Source organism: Conger conger, chromosome 8 (assembly GCF_963514075.1).
Source record: "Conger conger chromosome 8, fConCon1.1, whole genome shotgun sequence".
NCBI classification, from domain to species: Eukaryota; Metazoa; Chordata; class Actinopteri; order Anguilliformes; family Congridae; genus Conger; species Conger conger.
Genome location: NC_083767.1, coordinates 58,545,648 through 58,561,997, shown reverse-complemented (window position 1 = coordinate 58,561,997; position 16,350 = coordinate 58,545,648). Strand labels below are relative to the sequence as shown.

Below are 16,350 nucleotides of genomic sequence, written 5' to 3'. Positions count from 1 at the left end.
CACTTTCAAAGAGGAAGTGCTGAGTGAATATGCAAATAAAAAACACAATCGATTGAGGATCAGTTTTTCCGGCCTGTTTATAATGGAGGCGAGGATATGACGAGGAGAAAACGGATTGTAAATCAACAGTTCTTGGATCACTTTGTTAAGCAGGCCTAATAATGTTGGACTCTTGATTAAATTCACAAGGTTGTAAGGGAGAACCCTGCTGAAAAAAACATCTCAAGCTAGGTTTTTGAAACAGATGCTAGCTGGTTGACCAGCCCCCATAATTCAACAGGGTGTGGGACTGTTATCTTTGGTCTAAGGTGCACATGTTTCTGCTGATGGTTAAACTGCAAACTGCATTGTGATTGTTGTGAAACACCACTGCATAAGATATAAATACTCACCATAAACTTCTGTACACCCTGTAGTTCGACAAACCTTTTGTAGGAGAGGTTTTTTTTTCTTCTTTTTCATTTCTGTGCTCGGGTCTGTGGTGTACACCTGTTTAATTCCAGCGCCCACTATCAGAGGTACACACTCATCACAGGGGGTTCTCATCCTCCTTAATCTCAGCACTCCTAGAAACAGAACAAACCAGGGGAAGGGAAAAGTACTCCATGAAAAGCAGTCCAGCAGGCTTGCTGTTAGGCAGCTAAGTTGCAATTCTACAATAAGGATCTGAAACTATGGCCTGGAGGGGCCACAGCACATGCAAGGTTTTATGATTTCCTTTCAAACAGCTGCCAATTTATGGGACAGAAAGAAGGGATGAGGACCTTCAAACAAAATTAGGCACTTAAAGGTACAATAGGTCATTTCTAAACTTCTAGACTTCTAAAGAGGAATTGCAGCAACAAGCACAACACTGTCTATCAATGCGCTGACGTTGAAATGCCATTGGCTGTGGCAATTAGAACCAATTTTCAACCAATGAGCTTGAATTAGTATATTTGCTATACAATGTTTTGGTACAGATTGCCGGCCCATCAACTGCTTATTTTGAAACCCGAATTTAAGGACTATAAATACAGGCAGAGGGTGAGTCGACATGTCAGTGAGCCTTTTTCAATGATAGGAAGGGATTTACAATGGTAAAATAATGTTTTAACACAAAAATCTTACCTATTGTACCTTTAAGTGCTAAAACACTGCAGGCCACCATGATTTGAGTTGTATACAGTCTGTTCTTGTTTATATTGTGGAATACAGGTTCTAACCTTTTTCACCCCTCTCCTGGCCCCTGTCTGCCCCTGCCCCTGCCCCTACCCCTGTCTGCCCCTGCCCCTGCCCCTACCCCTGTCCCTGCCCCTGCCCCTGCCCCTACCCCTGTCCCTACCCCTGCCCCTACCCCTGCCCCTACTTATGCCCCACTCCGCTCCACACCTGAACATGAGTACGTTCTGCTCAGCATGGATGATGTATTTGTACTTCCTTTCCTGAGGGTCCATCTCCTCGCTGCCCATCTGGGGAAACGCTGAATACGCGGACCCCCCTGCATACCCGTTGTAGCCGCACCCCACCAGGTACATGCACCCCGTCCCATCACAGCAACCCTGAAAACACCGCCCCACAGAACACCCTGCGTCACCTTCATGCCCGTTCTTTACCTTCAACACGCCACTTTCAATCCGCCGTGGGAACACACGCTGTGGGAGAAAAAATGGGGCGACATGGCTCAGGCAGTAAGAACAGTCGTCTGGCAGTCGGAGGGTTGCCGGTTCGATCCCCCGCCCGGGCTGTGTCGAAGTGTCCCTGTGCAAGACACCTAACCCCCAAATGCTCCTGACGAGCTGGTCGGTGCCTTGCATGGCTGCCAATCGCTGTTGGTGTGTGAGTGTGTGAGTGTGTGAGTGTGTGAGTGTGTGTGTGTGTGTGTGTGAGTGTGTGTATGAATGGGTGAATGAGAAGCATCAATTGTACAGCACTTTGGATAAAGGCGCTATATAAATGCCAACCATTTGCCATATAATGTAGTACAATGGAACCTAGGATATATGTATCCAGACATGTACAATGCATATAGTTAGAAAACTGCATAAGAGAATAAATTCTGCTTGTGACAGATAACCAGCAAAAATGTAAGGGAGGGGTGAGTGCTCTTCCACAGCTTACGTCACATAGGCATACGTGCAGGAGATAAAGCAGAACACTCTCCCATTGTTGGGTGCACTCATGTGCTTGATTATGATGCAAAATAATGAGGAAGAATCGCACCCAAGGTCGGTTCCTCCTTAACCAGCCTAAGGAGGAAAGACGGATGATAAAGTAAGCTTTGTAGTTGCTGTAGCAGTGTGTTAATTGCAAAACAAATGTTACATGACTTAAAGAGCAGATGTGGGCCCAGGAGTACAACGTGTGATGGAAAAGTACTGAAACACTGTATGAAGATGATTGGCTTTCACCGTAATGTATTCATGTGATAACTTAGGATGTGTAATGAAATAAGAATAGACACCCTGTCTGCTAAAATCTAGTGTATTCTCACATTGGTGTGATGCATTCTCCTTGCTTTGTTTTTCTGCAGTATTAATAAAGTTTGTATTATTGTAGCTCTCCTTGCTGTGAAAGAACTGGGTTCTTTTAAACGGGAAAGGTTGCTTGCAAGACGTCTCTCCAGGGAATTTCCCCCACAACACATAACTACCACACAGTGATGAAAGAAAGATAAACTCTGGAACATTATTTACAGATGACCGATGGCTGCGATGACATTGAAAAAATCACTCACAGACTTTCCATCAGCCCAGATCACAGCACCAACTCCGACTTTGGGGTCCTCTGTAAAGAGAAGAAAGGTTTTGCCTTAAATCCCTCACAACATCAAGCACCATTGTCAATCATGCCTGTCTACTGGAAGTTGCTCAAATAGAGCTCTTTCCCGACGGGCAGGGCTGGAAATCATTCAAAATATGATGATTTGGGGTCTGGTTCTTTATTCCTATACCATAATGGCTGCTCCAGGGCTTAACTTCTGGCTCGGTAACAATATTAAGGAATAATTTTTACATTATGCTTTTGTTGGCCAAACAGAAGGTTAAGCCTAAACCTATCTAATCTGTCCACTTCGCTACTTCACATGAGTTAAATTAATTTGCAAGTATCAGTCACATTGCCACCTAAGGAACTATATTGCAGGTCATTCCATTGAGAGAAAAAACATAATAAATCTGAAATGTGGGGGGGTGACTTCTCCAATTTTGCTCAAACTTTCTGTAAATGTTCTTTATATATTCGATAGAGAACATGCTACACATTTGCCATGTTAGATTTGTAGTTCTGGACTTCTTAATATCTCACTTGTAAATGGAAATTTGTGGAAGTGGAAGTTTGCATTGATTTCATATTTCATATATAAAGGAGGGAAAAACTTGAAAAACTGTAGCCTAGTCATAGACTAAATACAATTTTGAATGGAGAAAAAACATATCCTGGCTTAACACCCATCTGATCTAGAAGACGCAGTCAGGCAAAGGGCCCCGGCCTCACCCGTCCTGTAGGCCAGCAGCTGGGCCTGTATCATGCAGTGTCGGGCGAAGTCCTGGGAGAGGCCCTGGGAGAGGCCCTGGGGGAGGTCCTGGGAGAGGCCCTGGGAGAGACCCTGGGAGAGGCCTTCCGCCTGGTCCTTCACATAGAAGCCGTAGTCCGGCTGGAGGTCAGGGACGCTGGAGGCGACAGACGCCAGCACCTTGATCAGATCCCGCATGTGCTGCCGCAAGTTGCTGAAATAGGGCTCCACGCAGAAGTTCTCCAGGCCCATCCTGGCCAGGTCTTTGTGCCGAAGCTCGTCCGTGACAAAGAAGGCGGTCGTGAGGTCCTCCAGGCTCCGCCACCGCTGGACGGTGAACAGCTCTCCCGCGTCCCGGCTCTCGCAGTCCGCCATGCGCTGCAGGAAGTCGCAGGCCATGGAGGTTTCCGCAGCGAACTGCTGCATTGTGCTGGCCAGCGGCTGCAGCGGAATGTACACGTGCAGCCGGCTGTTGGACTTGAGCTGCTCTGCGGCGAAGGCGTCATCGTCGCTAAGCAACAGCCGGCTGAGCTTGGGGTCGCCGGGCCAGTAGGACACGTGGTTCACGCCAGCTACGGGAGGCGAAAGAGGGCGAGATTTAAAACAACATTTCACTTTGGCCTGGGTTTATTAGGATATAGCTCCTTAAAAGGATATAGCACTCCAAAAGGAACACAAAGGAAAAATAAAGGTGGGTCAATTAAATTTACATTACATTTTTGTCATTTGGCAGACGCTTTTAATCCAAAGCGATTTACAAGTGCATAGGTTCTTCGACAAGTTAAAGCATCACATCCATAACTAGTAAAATACACATGAAGTGTTGTTCTAAACATATAGTCATCATAAGTGCAATTTTTTTTTTTGGGGGGGGGGGTTAGACAAGGAGGATAGGGATATCAGAAAGGGGGGCGGGGGAAATCAGGCAGGAGGGAAGACTAAGGTACAGTTTGAAAAGGTGTGTTGAGTCTGCGTCGAAATAGGGGGAGGGATTCTGCTGTCCTGACAGTGGTAGGCAAGTCATTCCACCACTGAGGAACCAGAACGGAACACAGACGTGAACATGCAGCTCGACTGCCAGGTGCTCGTAGAGAGGGAACCATAAGGCGACCAGAGCTGGCAGACCGGAGTGGTCTAGCTGGGGAGTAGGGAGTGATTAAGGATTGTATGTAAGGTGGGGCAGTCCCCCTAGCAGCCTGAAATGCCAACACTAGAGCCTTGAATGAGATGCGTGCGGCAATAGGAAGCCAGTGGAGGCCAATGAGGAGCGGGGTGACATGAGCCGACCTGGGCTGACTGGTGATCAGGCAGGCTGCAGCATCCTGGACTAGCTGGAGGGGCTTGATGGCACAAGTCATCCAGGCAGTGATATCGGCCAAGCAGGCAGAAATCTGTGTGGTGACATGGGTATCGGGGGGGAAGGAAATAAATAGTTGGGTGTCATCGGCGTAAGAGTGGTAAGAAAAGCCATGGGAAGAGATAACAGAACCAAGAGATATGGTGTATAACGAGAAGAGGAGAGGACCAAGAACTGAGCCCTGCAGGACAGTTTGTAGGGGGTGAGGGTCAGAGACTGAGCCCCTCCAAGTCACCTGGTAGGAGCGACCAGAGAGGTAGGAGGAAAACCAAGTGAGTGCAGATCCTGTGACACCCATCCCAGACAGCGATGAGAGCAGAATCTCATGGTTGACTGTATCGGAGGCGGCCGACAGGTTGAGGAAGATGAGGACAGAGTAGAGGGATGTTGCTTTTGCCGAGTGGAGTGCCTCAGTGACCGCGAGCAGGGCGGTCTCAGTGGAGTGGCCACTCTTGAAGCCGGACTGGTTGGGATCGTGGAGATTGTTGTGAAGAAGATAAGTGGACAGTTGGGAGCAGACCGCCCGTTCCAGAGTTTTGGCGAGAAAGGGAAGAAGAGAGACAGGCCGGTAGTTGTTCAGAGCAGAGGGGTTTTTTGAGCAGGGGAGTGACTCTGGCCCTCTTCAGGGAAGAGGGCATGGTGCCGGAAGAGACGGAGGTGTTGATTAGAGAGGAGAGAAAAGGGAGAATGTCATTAGAGATAGATTGTAGAAGGGGAGAGGGGATGGGGTCAAGAGGACAGGTGGTCGGGCGGTGAGATGTAAGGAGTTTCAAAGTGTCGGAGTTAGATAGGGGAGAAAAGGAGGTTAGGGAGTTGGGGAAGGTAGGAGGATCAGCAGGGGGAGAGGGTGGGGAGAAGGAATTACAAATGGCATCAACCTTCTTTTCAAAGAAGGAGACAAAGTCATCAGGTGTGAGTGATGAGGGAGGTGGGGGGGGTCAGATATATGGAGTGGTGTTACAGAGAGGTTGGTTGTTGTGCAGCTCCTTGTGAAGATGAGGTCAAGAAGGTTGCCTGTTTTGAGGGGGGGAGGGGAAAGTGTGAGGGTAAGGTCAAAAGAAGAAAGGAGGGAGAGAAAGGTAGACTGGGTGGACTCTGAGTTGAGGTTGAAGTCACCCAGGAGGATCAGGGGAGTGCCATTGACTGGTGAGGAGCTAAGGAGGATGTCCATCTCATCCAAGAAGCTCCCCAGAGGACCCGCGGGGCGATAAACAGAAAGGACAGTAGAATATTAAAGATATGGGTCCAGCTAACAAATGTTTACCCCCTTTCATTTTGAAACAATTCATAGTTTTTGAGTTATGAGCTATGCAAATGAGCTGCTTGTAAATTGACAGTCAATAGCAATGTATGGCCTCCCCACACTGGAAACACAGCAAGAATGGCTGGGAACATGATTTCACAGAAAGGACTGTAGAATATTAAAGATATGGGTCCAGCTAACAAATGTATACCCCCTTTCATTTTGAAACAATTTATAGTTTTTGAGTTATGAGCTATGCAAATGAGCTGCTTGTGAATTGACAGTCAATAGCAACATATGGCCTATCCACACTAGAAACACAGCAACAATTGCTGGGAACAGGATTTCACAGAAAGGACTGTAGAATATTAAAGATATGGGTCCAGCTAACAAATGTATACCCCCTTTCATTTTGAAACAATTTATAGTTTTTGAGTTATCAGCTATGCAAATGAGCTGCTTGTGAATTGACAGTCAATAGCAACGTATGGCCTCCCCACACTGGAAACACAGCAACAATTGCTGGGAACATGATTTAAGAGAAACTACTGTAGAATATTAAATATATGGGTATATAGAGTAAATGTGGTGGCACGGATGGTGCAGTGGGTAGCACTGCCGCCTCACAGCAAGGAGGTCCTGGGTTCGAATCCCCGTCGGCCAGGGCCTCACTGTGCGGAGTTTGCATGTTCTCCCCGTGTCTGCATGGGTTTCCTGCGGGTACTCCGGTTTCCTCCCACAGTCCAAAGACATGCACATTAGGCTGATTGGAGAGTCTAAATTGCCCGTAGGTATAAATGTGTGAGTGAATGGTGTGTGTGTGTAACAGGTGAGAAATTGCCTGAGTCCGAGGTGGGATTTGAACCCCGGCCTCTCACTTGTACCAAATTATTTGTTGAACGAACGCGTTACCAGTCAGCTAAAGACGAACTCGCCTCTAGCCAAGGGCAACAACGTTCTTTTGAATTTGAGGGTTACGTCATCGGGGAGTGTTGTCGAGGTAATTTGCTACCAGCCTTCGCTTTCACTGCACGTCCGTGCTTACTAGCGAACTAGCTGAGCTAACCATGTCACATGTGCCCTGTGATAGACTGGCGACCTGTCCAAGGTGTATTCCTGCCTTTCGCCCAATGTATGCTGGGATAGGCTCCAGCCCCCCTGCGACCCTGATCAGGATAAGCGGGTTCAGATAATGGATGGATGGATAGAGTAAATGTATAACCCCTTTCATTTGGTAACAATTTATAGTTTTTGAGTTATGGGCTATGCAAATGAGCTGCTCGTGAATTGACAGTCAATGGCATTGCATGCCCTTACCACACTGTAAATACAGCAACAATTGCTGGGAACATGATTTTAGATAATAAATGTATAATTTTATAGATATTATACATAGATTTAATGTATGCCCCTCCATATTTGGCAACATTTTTTTCAAACAGTAAGCAGGTATGCAAATTAGCTGTTATTGAACCAACAGTGTCAAGCAATTTATGCTTGGTCTACATTATAATAACTAGTCAAATAGCAAGCTAGTTGCTTACTGACTTTTATAAGAATTTAAACAATGGTAATTATGTGAGGAAGCGCACAAAACGCGGTAAATATGTTCTCATTATTTAAGGTTACTCAGCAGCTCTTATTTTGACGGAAAATCACAGGTAGTTGAGACCCGAACTTCTGTACAGGAAGTCTAATTGTTGCCATCTTCACGGAACTCAGAGTTCCCTAACTTCGGGAAATGGGTCGTGTATCTGCGGCGAGGCCGTTGTTTTAATATTTGAGGGGATAAGAGACTTATATTGCATTGGCCTGCCCTCTGGTGGCCAGCTGTTGCTAGTTGCTATTTCCTGTTTTCACAAGGGAGATATCACCGGCTCGCTCTCTGAAATCAATGCAGGCCTCATGATTAAGCTCAGAATTTGATCAACTTCACTTTTATGCTAAATTGCTCCTAACTTAAACACTAGTAAATGAAGAAGGCAGTTTGTCTCTGAAGAGTTATCTCTGTGTAATTTATTCTTTGTGTGCAGTTTAACATTAATGTAAATTACAACTACCAAATCAATGGCGTCACGGATGGTGCAGTGGGTAGCACTGCCGCCTCACAGCAAGGAGGTCCTGGGTTCAAATCCCCGTCGGCCGGGGCCTCTCTGTGCGGAGTTTGCATGTTCTCCCAGTGTCTGCGTGGGTTTGCTCCGGGTACTCCGGTTTCCTCCCACAGTCCAAAGACATGCAAGTTAGGCTGATTGAAGAGTCTAAATTGCCCGTAGGTATGAGTGTGTGAGTGAATGGTGTGTGTGCCCTGTTATGGACTGGTGACCTGCCTTTCACCCAATGTATGCTGGAATAGGCTCCAGGCCCCCTGCAACCCTGTTCAGGATAAGCAGGTTAGGATAACGAATGAATGAATGAACTACCAAATCACATCAGTGCAAATCAGCTACCTCAGTAGTTTGGTTGTGCAAATAAGGCTGCATGTCGCCCCACTGGACTCTTGAGGTTTTGTCTGAACTGGTGGGTTTGCAGAAAAAAAAGAAGAAAAAAAACAGTTACTCTGCCTTCCTGACTGATTGAGGATGATCGCTCCATCACCGGGGTCAAATGTGGAGGAAAAGCCAGCACCACGAGGAGCAGTCGCTGGGGGGTCTGAAGAGATGAGCCAGCCCGCTGGTGGAGGAGGCGACATGCTGACTGTGGATTCAGTGTGCTAGCGCAGACTGTAGCGTAGCGGTTAAGGTAAATGACTGGGCCCCGCAAGGTCGATGGTTTTATCCCCGGTGCAGCCACAATAAGATAAGATCCGCACAGCCGTTTGGGCCCGTGAGCAAGGCCCTTGACCCTGCGTTGCTCCGAGGGAGGGCTGTCTCCTGCTTAGTCTAATTAACTGTATGTCGCTCTGGATAAGAGCGTCTCCCAAATGAACATTAATGTAATGTAATGTAATGGAGTTCTGCCTGGAGTGAAGCTTAGGTGGGCACTGCTTGCACAGCTCTGTCGTTTATAATTGAATTGGTTGTGAGAAGCCATTGGTGGTCAGTGAAGAGAGATAAAAAAATTTTTTTTAAGTACCACAGCATACTGGTTTAACACCTGTCCTCTCTGCATATCTCTCTTCATGCGGAATACACATACGCATTCTTCTTACGTTTACTCGCTAGCAAGCCAATGCCTGCTGCGACCCACCTCAGTCCATTGCTATTTAGAAGAGAGAACTCTGCGTATCGCAACAATATTCGACCACTCCAGAACTTCAGCTGTAGTGGAGAACAGGCCTCAAAGGAAAACTAATCTGAGAACAGTCTCCAGTCGCAAGTGTTCACATTTTATTAACTTAGTATTAAGTTAATAATACTTAGCACACACAAATCCTATCGGGCATCAAAGCATAAAACATACATCCAAATAAACGCTAGTTGAAGCATACAACCATCACATTATCATACACTTGTTTTCACATAAATAAAACAGCATGATACAAAAAATTAAAAAAATCATTTTCATGGTCAAATTTATAAAACTAACAAATATATTATCTGCTATGGAACAGTGTTATATTCAGTCTGTTACAGAGTTGGTAAAAAAACACTTTGGTCTGCAGGATCTGACTCTGTAAATAAACATGACTGTGAAATCATAAGGTACTGTACCTAAAACATGATATTCAGTCAACAGACAGGTTGAGCTGGATTCTGGGCACATCTATAGCATAGCCACTAGGCTTACAAATACTCAGATAAATTGCAGGCCTAATATAAAATGCCTAGATGACATACCTCAGCCCTTTAGTCACCAAGAAAATATTTAAGTTCAAGTTTAAAGGATATATCAACGCTGAGTACAACAATCTTTTTTTTTTTTAATCAAAACTGATTCACAGATTTGGGGGGAACTGAATGTAAAAAGGAACTGCAGGCATAAGAGTTTGGAAACAATGAGATACTTTTTATTATTGACTTTTTGCTTCCTTGCTGCGGGTCTGCTTGAAAGTAGGCCGTGAAAATGGAAATGATCAATCTGGATAGGTTGTGTTCTTGAGCACGCAGTGGCATTATACAGAACTGGAACTGGATACAGCATCCGCTTACCGGTTGGGCGGATTCCTATGGGATCTTCCGGGGGCATATCCTGGTCCCCTCTACGGGTGCCGTGATTGACAGAGTTCCAGCTCCGTGAAGTTGGCAAATGTTGCCGGCCACAATTGGAGACTCCCGGTTCGCATTTATCAAAATAAAAGTTTGATGAATAAAATTATTTATGAACTGTAATTTTGTCAGTTTTCATTGTTAAATGAATACAGTTGGATATGATTGTGATGTATTTGCAGAGAATATAAAATTGTGCACAAATTTCAATAAAAACTGTTTGCCACCTGTTGTTGCTGTCTGTCAGGTGTGGTATGGGCATGCATTGCCAAAGACCGTCAATTGCCAACCTGCTCATTTGCATAGCTGATAACTCAAAAACTATAAATTGTATCAAAATGAAAGGGGGTATACATTTGTTAGCTGGACCCATACCTTTAATATTCTACAGTCCTGTCTGTGAAATCCTGTTCCCAGCAATTGTTGCTGTGTTTCCAGTGTGGGGAGGCCATACGTTGCTATTGACTGTCAATTCACAAGCAGCTCATTTGCATAGCTCATAACTCAAAAACTATAAATTGTTTCAAAATGAAAGGGGGTATACATTTGTTAGCTGGACCCATACCTTTAATATTCTACAGTCCTGTCTGTGAAATCCTGTTCCCAGCAATTGTTGCTGTGTTTCTAGTGTGGGGAGGCCATACGTTGCTATTGACTGTCAATTCACAAGCAGCTCATTTGCATAGCTCATAACTCAAAAACTATGAATCGTTTCAAAATGAAAGGGGGTATACATTTGTTAGCTGGACCCATATCTTTAATATTCTACAGTCCTTTCTGTTTATCGTCCTCGGGGGAGCTTCTTGGATGAGATGGACATCCTCCTCAGCTCCTCACCAGTCAATGGCACTCCCCTGATCCTCCTGGGTGACTTCAATCTCAACTCAGAGTCCACCCAGTCTACCTTTCTCTCCCTCCTTTCTTCTTTTGACCTTACCCTCACACTTTCCCCTCCCACCCACAAAGCAGGCAACCTTCTTGACCTTCACAAGAAACTGCACAACAACCAACCTCTCTGTAACACCACTCCATATATCTGACCCCCCCCCCCCCCCCCCCACCTCCCTCATCACTCACACCTGATGACTGTCTCCTTCTGTGCCTTTAACTTCCCTATCCCAGAAAGAAATCCAAAAAGAGAACGAGAGAGCAATGGTGTAATCAAAGGAAGCAGTCTCAAAAGATGTGGAGTTTAGCGCGCAGTACCTATGGCATCCTCCGGGGGCAGATCCACGCTGTCCATGTAGAGGAACTCCAGAAAGGTACACAGGATAGGAGAACTGGTCGATCTCGATCACCTCCTTCATGTCCTCGTTCCAGTGGGACTGGAACATGGACCGGAAGTGTTCACACCTGCACAGACACGTCAGCAATTAAAGCATGAGAGAAAGAGCTGTGCATAAACACACATGCACTCATACACATGCACGGACACACACACACACAGACACTCACACATGAGGCTTTGATCAAATCAAGAGTCATGATAAATAGCTTGAAATTGTCATAATTCTATATGATTCTAACGCATGCATTTCACACTTTCCATCCACGCCAAACTTCAGGTCTGACGTCTCTGGGCTGTCAAACTCTTTCTTTAAGGACTGGGCCACTGTCAAGAAGTCATCATGCTCTGGACACAGACAAAACCAAAAAGAACAAACCGTAAACATATTGAACTTGGGGATGGCAAAAATTACTTGGGAGTTGTGGTTGCACAAAAGACAATATATGTCAACAAGACACCAGTAATATTTCCAAACTATACATATTTCCAAGTCCTGATATTGACAATGGGTGATTACATGAATACCAAGCCATTTAGCAATAGGCTGCTCACTGAACATACATTAGATGGCCTATATGACACTACCTGTGGAACTATTTTGAATAAGCAGAAATAGGCCATAATGGGTGTTGATTATGACCGTAGCCTACAGAGGTGGAGAAAATATGCATAAGACAATTGAATGAAGTTAAATGCTACCTAATAGTGGTGTCAAAAGAACGACTCTTTCAACGATTCACTTGAATCACCCGATTCAGTAAGGCCAGAGCATAGGATGCCCCCCCCCTACTGGCGAATGGAGACTTGTGATTCTCGTTCAGAGCTCATCCAGTAGGGTCGCAAACCGCCAGCAACTATTGCATTTGCATTTTGGCTTCATAACATCCTGCAACATTGCATCATTAAATATTTTGCAGTAAATTCTCATTCATTGGCAGTACAAAACTTGAAATCAATACAATTTGCTTCACTTTGCCCCTGAAAGCATGCAATATCCCTGAATTAAACACAAGGACTCCTTAATTTCATCCCTGGGTGGGAACAATTATGAAAATGAAAAAAAAATTTTTTTTTGCTACAATTAATGAGTATTTAAGGTACTGGACACCTTATAGCCCCTCAATATTAAGAAGATGTGCCAACTGCACATTGCTACGACCTATCAACAGGGTGGGGTATGGCAATCGCCATCCACTGGGTCCCCAAATGAATCCCCCAGTTGCACAGTACATTTAGCGTCTCAAAGGCATTGGAAATACAAGCAACGGTTCTGATTGTAGTTTTCTAAGATAAGCTGCTGTGTTTTCGACTGTGTGCCTCTCATCTATGCTGTGAGCTTGCAGCACAGTGGTGTTAATTAGGGGAAAATTCACAGAACAAAAGATCTCCCTCCTAAAAGCATGATAAACAATCACATGACCCATATGTAACCGGAGTTTAATAAAAGCAGCCAGCTGGGGGGGGAGGCGTCTCGAACTGTCAAGGACACGGGCAAAGCGAGATATGACTGTACAGCTGATTTCTCCGGGACTCTCGATGTTTTATGCCGGAAGTGTATCTATATGCAAGTGACTTATAATCAACATATCCCATGTATGCTGCTTGTTATCAAATCAAATGAACCTAGAACTTTAATTATAGCTGAGCTTATGAAAATGCAAGAAACCACAGTGAAAACTGTTGAAATGAGAGCAAAGAATGCAAAGAATGCAACGTACATTTACTCACTTAGAAGAGAATAATTAATCAAATGTTTAGTATGTCTGTATATTAGAAAAGAATATTAGAAGATAATACTAAATCAAATGTTTAGTATGTCTGTATATTTTCAAAGATTACTGCTGCTTAGTTGGTCTTATAAAAGCGAAAGATACAGAGTGACGTGTATGGGTGACGTGTGTGTTAGAGGGGGGGCATTCAGAACTTTATGAGGTCTGGTAGTTTTCCACTCTGCCAAGAGCAGGTGCGGGGTGAAGTGAGGACAGGGGGAGTCCTGAACTTTGTTCATAGTTGGCAGAACGCCCTGAACATTGTTGGCAGAGCATAAGGACCGTTGGCAATTTGCCACAATGACGTTGTGGGAGGAGCTTTGAGAGGAGTTACGATAAGAACAGTGTGGGTGATTTGCCAGAATGAGGTTTGAGGAGGAGTTGTAGGTGGAGTAACTGTGTATAAAATGGGTGTAAAAATGACAGTCGGGGTTCAGTTCCGGAGAACTGATCCGGCTTTATGCGCTGCTGCTAATAAAATAAATAATTTTCCTGAAGAACTTGCTGCCGTGGTGTCGTCTTTTCCCTCGTGAAGATGTTTTTCGACAAATTGAAGATTTGGACTCTGTCGTTTCCAAGACACAACACCATCAACATGTTAGAGTCATATAACCTATGCCACCGTTGTAAGGGAGGTCCAGCCATTGTGGGGAAAAAGCAGCATTACTGACAGAAAGAAGGTCAGTTTTTTATCTTCTCAACTTTGTCACTGTAGCCTGTTCCTTCTCAACCTACACTGTAATGATCTTGCACGATGGTGTATTCTTAACTTGTGTTTAGAAGATTGCTATCATTTTCCTTCATCTATTGATGTGTCATGGTGCTTTTGTTGTGCATTATATCACATAGTTGTTAGACTGTTACACTATACTCTGCACAGAACGCTTAAGCTAATGTAATTATAAAGGCTATAATGTGAAACTGAAATGATGTTGTGGAAGATAAAATGTCTATTAATGCTATTCATCGCTGATGTGTGTGATTTAGGCTACTAAGCAGATGGCTTTTGTGTACTATCCATCAGCCAGCTGATCTGTGCCGGTACCAACTGACTCCGGACCTGATCTGTGCCGGTACCGACTGACTCTGGACCTGATCTGTGCCGGTACCGACTGACTCCGGACCAGAATCAGAATCGCTTGCCGTTTGCATGCTATCCAAATAATACAAATATTGGGCTTATTTTATTTTTCTCGGATTAATAGGCTCGGCTACAACAGTGCAACAAGTGTCAATGAATGCTGACTAAAAGAGGGGTAATGATTATGGTTATTTAACCTATTACACTTTGACTGCGGTTTACAGAACATACTAAATTAATGTTAAAGGAGGAAATGATAAATCAATTCCGTAACGAGACGCGGGTGGCTCGTTTATGCTGTGAACAAATACAGTTTAAAGCTGTGAACGAACAATGAACTGAGTAACACATGAGACTCATGCGTGTACTTCCCAGATGTACAAGTGAATGAACAAGTGAGCCAAATTAATGAATCTTTTGACCGAACGGAGGCAAAATAATTTTTTTAAATGAACGAACGTTCCCATCACGACAGTCAAACCGGGAGACTTAACCTGGTTATAATGGCTTGGTCACAGACCTTGTGCCGACTGAGCCCAATCCATAGTCCACCTCCATGCTTTATTCAAAGAAAAATCCTCCATGTGGCAGCAATCAAGACTGGCTTTTAAAGCAGCGAGTCACCAGTGGCAATCAACAGGACCACTTGGGAGCATTACATTACATTAATGGCATTTGGCAGACACTCTTACCCATTACATTACATTACATTAATGGCATTTGGCAGACACTCTATCCACTACATTACATTACATTAATGGCATTTGGCAGACACTCTTATGTAGCATAACAAGAAGCTCACAAAGCATACCACACTATAATGGGGCTGGCCTGTAGCGTAGCGGTTAAGGTAAATGACTGGGACATGCAAGGTCAGTGGTTAATTAGGATTAAGGATAAAATAAGCAAAGAAGCAATTGGAATGAGCCGAGAGAGAGAGAGAGAGAGAGAGAGAGAGAGAGAGAGAGAGAGAGAGAGAGAGAGAGAGAGAGAGAGAGAGAGAGAGAGAGAGAGAGAGAGAGAGAGAGAGAGAGAGAGAGAGAGAGAGAGAGAGAGAGAGCGAGAGCGAGAGAGCGAGAGAGAGAGAGAGAGAGAGAGAGAGAGAGAGAGAGAGAGAGAGAGGATGGGCGGTTGAGTGAGCTGAGTGTGCCGCCACAGGCCAGAGTGCTAAGTGAACACTGGCTGATCAACTAATCAGCATTATCATGGGCGCTGGCTAGCAAAAAGGATTAAACACTCGGAAACAAAATCAAACAAAAGAAACATGAAAAAGAACACCAGAGGAACAGCGATTGCCACACACTTCCACTCTGCTGTTGTCCTCTCAATGAAAAACATCCCCAGCAGTCTCTATGACAGATAAAGACATCAATCACCAACATTGTTTAAAAGGTTTACATGAACAGAATAAATCCACATTGCCTGTGGTCATTGCAAACAAATACATACCCCCAGGAAACAGTACCCGCTCATACCTCCATACCAGGAGAACAATCAGCAGCTTCCTTCCACTGGCTGCACACACACCTTGTGAGAAGCATGGGACAGGTGCTGAAAATCAGTGGCCTTCATTAATCATTCCCTTCCCCCATCACATATAGGGAGGAACCCGTTTCAAACATGACCCATCTAGTGGCTAGTTAGTGTAACTTCCTAACTCAGCACCCCACCGCCACATTCCTTTAGAATTAGATGATTGGATATGTACCAAAATAATGGCTGGAGTTCAGCCATTTTGTCTAAGACATTAGAGAAATCTGTACTACACCAGCTCTGTTTATTTCTACATGAGAATAGTGTCTATGAAGTCTTCCAAGTCTTGATTAGAACACACCGCAGTAAACAATCTTCTCTCTGCTACTGATCACAACTACATTTCACTTCTTGTGCTGTTGGATCTTAGTGCTGAGCTTGATGCGATAGACCACAGTATCCTTCCGAATAGGCTCGAAGACCATGTTGGCATAAGAGATG

The 16,350-nt window shown here is 44.7% G+C and overlaps 1 protein-coding gene and 1 long non-coding RNA gene across 5 annotated transcripts in view; one reads left to right on the top strand and one right to left on the bottom strand.

Annotated features, from left to right (window-relative positions):
• Positions 1 to 16,350, bottom strand: part of LOC133134888 (cytidine and dCMP deaminase domain-containing protein 1-like) — a 64,048-nt gene that overhangs the window by 28,283 nt on the left and 19,415 nt on the right. The gene's annotated exons all lie outside the window — the stretch shown is intronic.
• Positions 1,360 to 3,364, top strand: LOC133134891 (uncharacterized). The gene is made up of 2 exons (XR_009709356.1): positions 1,360 to 1,511; positions 2,539 to 3,364. It is a non-coding gene; the product is annotated as an uncharacterized LOC133134891 (long non-coding RNA).